General features: G+C 31.4%; 1 protein-coding gene across 1 annotated transcript in view; it reads right to left on the bottom strand.

Moving 5' to 3' along the window:
- The window catches only part of LOC106476951, a 4,771-nt gene extending 3,066 nt beyond the window's left edge, over nt 1-1,705 (bottom strand). Inside the window, exon 1 of the mRNA XM_013937564.2 lies at nt 1,569-1,705. The gene's annotated coding sequence lies outside the window, so the exon portion shown is untranslated. The remainder of the gene's footprint in view (nt 1-1,568) is intronic.
- Between the last annotated feature and the right edge of the window lie 3,540 nt (nt 1,706-5,245).

Here is a 5,245-nt window from a genome sequence, read left to right as displayed (position 1 = left end):
AAGAGCTCTATTATACATCATGAAACCTGTAAACTACCTTAGTGGAAGAACAGGAGCTCTATTATACATCCTGAAACCTGTAAACTACCTTAGTGGAAGAACAGGAGCTCTATTATACATCCTGAAACCTGTAAACTACCTTAGTGGAAGTACAGGAGCTCTATTATACATCCTGAAACCTGTAAACTACCTTAGTGGAAGTACAGGAGCTCTATTATACATCATGAAACCTGTAAACTACTTTAGTGGAAGTACAGGAGCTCTATTATACATTATGAAACCAGTAAACTACCTTAGTGGAAGAACAGGAGCTCTATTATACATCCTGAAACCTGTAAACTACATTAGTGGAAGTACAGGAGCTCTATTATACATCCTGAAACCTGTAAACTACCTTAGTGGAAGAACAGGAGCTCTATTATACATCCTGAAACCTGTAAACTACTTTAGTGGAAGTACAGGAGCTCTTTATAAATGATGGTCAATATTCTTTGATACGATAGATGCAACCATAAATCCACTTATTCTTTTAAAGTCAAAATTTAGGTATAAGTATGGAACCAACACACACACACACATATTTATATAAGTGTCTAATGAAAGTGCTTCAAATTAGCTTTATACTGCAGTTACTCATGATTCTATTACGCTGAAAAATCTATATAAATGATACACAAAACAAATTATTTCTGGTCCTTTCTTCTTTTTGACAAGTTTTCTAAAGCATCAAGTAATGTGGGAGTTCTTATATTCATATTTCAATGCCCTAATATAGACTTCATGTGGTACAAAAATATTGTGTGTATGTAAGTTACTATCAGCAGATTTCTGGTGTAAAATGACAAATTCTAAGTTACAAAGCATTAATCATATGTTATATAATATTAGTGTTAGACCACATTTATCTTTTAGTCCTAAAAATGGATTTAATTTAACAAGTCCTAAAAACAATTCTAGTAATATGTCTGAAACTAATTAAATACGTCTTTGCGTCACTGATTACGCATTAAGAACAGTGTTAAACCACAATGACTTCTGGGTTCTGAAAATGAAATGGGATTTGAATTAAGACTATTCAAAAAATTCTGTAATTTGTTTCAAAGTCAAACTAATTAAAATACGTCTTTAAATTTGAACATCAACATGTTGATTAGTATCGTTCATACCTTGTATTTTAACGGTAAAAAATTATGCGAACAATAAATCACCCTTTAAGAAACTGACATCAAAATATTTAAATACAAATCCTGGGGTTAAATATTACAAAGAACTTTTTAGTAATAATATTAAGCAATGTTGAGCCACTCAACGCTAGTGCACTTACGACACGAAAAATGTTCAACTTCATTCTAATATAACTTCTAGTTCTAAGCCTTAGCGTTATTTCCTTACGTTTTACTTTAACGAAGTTCGTGCACTATTCGAAAAAAAAACAAAAACATGACTGTTCATAACTTTTTAGAAATTAAATATTACTACAACAAATAAACAATTACTTATGTAACACTTTAAAATATAAAAAAAATACTTTTCTCTTTTTTGAGTTTTGTGAGGATTATTAGGCTTACCTTTTAAAAACCAGTTTACTAAAGTCGTGCTGGTTGGCCCAGGTTGGGGTGGCGCAGCAATACAACGGTGACGTTCGACCACATTATCGTGAGTTATTCAAATACAAGTATATATATTATTTACACAACACTAATTAAATAATTTGGTTCATATAAAGAAATATTGCTCTGTATTAATAATAAATCAATCCATACATCATTTTACCTTTGAGAGATTATATTTAAAATGTACATTTTAATTACTTTTATTTAATTCTCTAACGTAACCATTTTATTGTGAAGGCATGAGACACTTATTTTTACATTGTTGTTGTTCGAAAGATCTAGTAGATTGCTGTTGATAAAATTTTTAAACTGATCGGTTACTTTCTACCTATATATGTAATTGAAAGGTCTCGTCAAAGAAATATAATGAAAAGGATATCACGACTTTGCACAAATATTAATGGATACCAATTAAAGTATATGCAAATAACTCGCAGGGAGATAAATCAGCACACCATTGACACCTGTGAACTGTAACACGAGAATGTTTCCCTCAGTATTGGCTCAACGAATCTATACTAAATAAGATAACGTGGATATTTCTAGAAAAACAAAATTTAAATGAAAATACTTTAACTCATAAATAAATAAGGCTCATGACTGAAGAAATAACATCATTTTAATCGAGTTTATTTCATTTTTGTAAGACTATATCTAATAATTCTGAACGATATTTTGAAAAAAAAGTTTTGGTTGATAAAATACAATTAATTCCAGTGCTTTATTACAAGAGGTGCAAAAAACATGTAATACGTAGCTTTATTTTCAAACATTCTTTCATATGTTAGAGATGTTGTTATTAAAAATGGCACCTTAACTTTTCCAAGTCGCATAATTGTGTATTGAACAATATAATAACTGTTATTATTCAGCTTTGAAAAAAAATATTGTTCTGAATTAATTAGAGAATGGTCCCTATAACATCCGCCATTGTCTAGAGAACTACTTTTTAGCTTAGCTCAAAGTCCGACCAGACGTATGTAGTGGGTTAGTTGTTCGTAGTATTTACATAAAACTTGTGTTACATGACCTTGATAAAGTTGTCAATCTTGACGAAACCATGAACATCTTAGTGTGAATTGCAGTATTTATCAAATTCCATTAATAAAATAATACATAAAACAAATACAAATAAATATTTAAAGTTGTCTTTTAAGTGAATCTCGATTTTTTACTTACATACTGTAACGTACATCACAGTAGTGTCTAAATTACATTTTTATTCTCCAAAACCCATTGAAAAGCTATTTGTTATTATGCGTATATATTTATATACATACATTATTAAGTTGCGTGTTTTAACTTATCTTTATAAAAATCATAGTGTACTCCTTTGCGTTGCCGATTTCATAAAATGAAATTCAATTCCATTAGGTGAATGGACGACAACTGCCTGTTATAGAAACACGAGTGTAGAAGACGACGTTTCGAAAGTCTTCCGCCTTTCGTCTTGTGTTTTTACAACAGGCAGTTGCCATCCATTCAATTAAGTTTCGTCATGAATACTCTGCCTTAACAATCTATCAAAGAAAATTCAAGCTCTCGTTTAGTGTGTATGTAAAAACACATACATATAAACACACAATAATCAAGCCTCCAGTGGTGCAGCGGTATGTCTGCACCCTTACAAAACTAGAAATCAGGTTTCGATACCCATTGTGTTGCTTTGTGCTTAACTTAAAACAAACAAACAATAATCATTGATACCTATGTAGCGAGTGTATTAAAAATAAACATTTTACTTTTTATCAATTATATGACGTTTAAAAAAGAATACATTTTTAGTGGTTGTAATTTGTAACTAGAAGCTTATGGCACAGAGCATAAGAAAATAAATAGGTTGAAATGTAGCTAAGTCTTTTTATTTTTCGTTTTGTGGATTATTAGCTAAAATTAGTACAGAAGATTGCAATCAATATACAAAACAGTTTTCAATCATTGTTAAGAATATTGAAATACTGCAAGATAACCGTCCCACTGTGGGTTAGCAGTAAGTTTACGGATTTATAAGACTAAAATCTGAGGCTCAATTCCCCGCAGTGGACAGAGTGCCGATTGCTTATTGGGTGACTTGTCGCCAAACCAAAGGTAGCACATTTTACAATAGCTTCGTAAAAGGTTATTAATTGAACTTTTTATTACTTTACGTTACGTTTCCTCCATGTTTAAAAGTTAATTCCATTTTCTTAATTTAAATATTTGGTACAACTAATACTTGGACTGTATTAAGAACCTTTACTTAAAACACAATAGAAATAAGTTATATCACTACCTTATATTTCCACAACAAACACGTCTTTATGCTCGTCCAATAACTATCAATTTAAATCCCTTTGTGTTCATTCCAGAATGAAAGATGCATAATTTATGTTTATTTCATAATTTTTTATGGTGGTTGCGAGATCGTTCAAATTTTCCGGACCCGAACAGAAATGAATTACTGAAGACAATATATAAAATGTTAAGTTTACTCTTAGGAAACGTTTGGTAACTATATTTGGATATTATACAAATTTCGCATATGAAAGTTCAAAATTTTCTGATGCACAAAAGTATTTTTAATGTTAAGATGAAAATTACTTTACCTGACAGAAAGGCAAGATGTGAAAAAATTGCCCGCCCGATTTGTATATAAGAGCAATGTTATTATCTTCTCCCATTACTCGCGTTTTTCTGAGAAAATAACAAGAAGGGAAACCACCACTCAGGAGAATTACTTCTACATTTCATAATAGTTTCGGTTACCGTCGCTAGATAGCAGCACATAATGTGTTTTTTTTATGTTAACTACGACAGTTTGGGACTTTTCACTTCACAACAATGATATTTGACAATCCAATTTCGTTGAAAATAAGTAAATAAATAAAGAATTAATTAAATTAGTATTTAATGTATCAAGCACCCGAAGTATATATGCAAGTGAACGATCTGTATACATATTATTGATGTCTCAGTTTAGTAACACCAGTTTCTTAATCATCAAATCAAGACATTATATAGAGGTCTTCTTTCTTTGAAATCTTCAGTGGGGCCGAGCCTGGAGCTGTATGTGTATGCGTGGTATCATATTTCATGGCCTGGGATCCATATGATGTCCTCCCCATTAATCCTCTGACCCCGGCATGGGGGTTATGATTGTGTGCACATACAGTAACCCGGGGTGAAGTTGGAAAGCGTTGGGTTCTGGAAATCTCCCCAAACGTAGGTCCAGTGCTCCGGGGTACTTGTACCGTCCAGGAGGAACCGTTCCAGCTTCGCTGGCCTCCAAATTAATCCAAAAATAGATTATGTTTACTTTCAGCTGTAGTATCTATTTTAGGAAAAATTAAGAAAAAATACTTGGAAGTTCAGTTATCTCTCAATAGATGGAGAAACAAATAATAAGGAAAAATACTTGGAATTTCAGTTACCTCTCAATAGATGGAGAAACATATAATAAGGAAAATACTTGAAAGTTCAGTTATCTCTCAATAGATGGAGAAACAAATAATAAGGAAAAATACTTGGAATTTCAGTTACCTCTCAATAGATGGAGCAAAAAATTATAAGGAAAATACTTGAAAGTTCAGTTATCTCTCAATAGATGGAGAAACAAATAATAAGGAAAAATACTTGAATATTCAGTTATCTTT

This window comes from Limulus polyphemus, unplaced genomic scaffold (genome assembly GCF_000517525.1).
Source record: "Limulus polyphemus unplaced genomic scaffold, Limulus_polyphemus-2.1.2 Scaffold12246, whole genome shotgun sequence".
Taxonomy (NCBI): Eukaryota; Metazoa; Arthropoda; class Merostomata; order Xiphosura; family Limulidae; genus Limulus; species Limulus polyphemus.
This window is presented reverse-complemented; position numbering and strand designations above follow the sequence as displayed.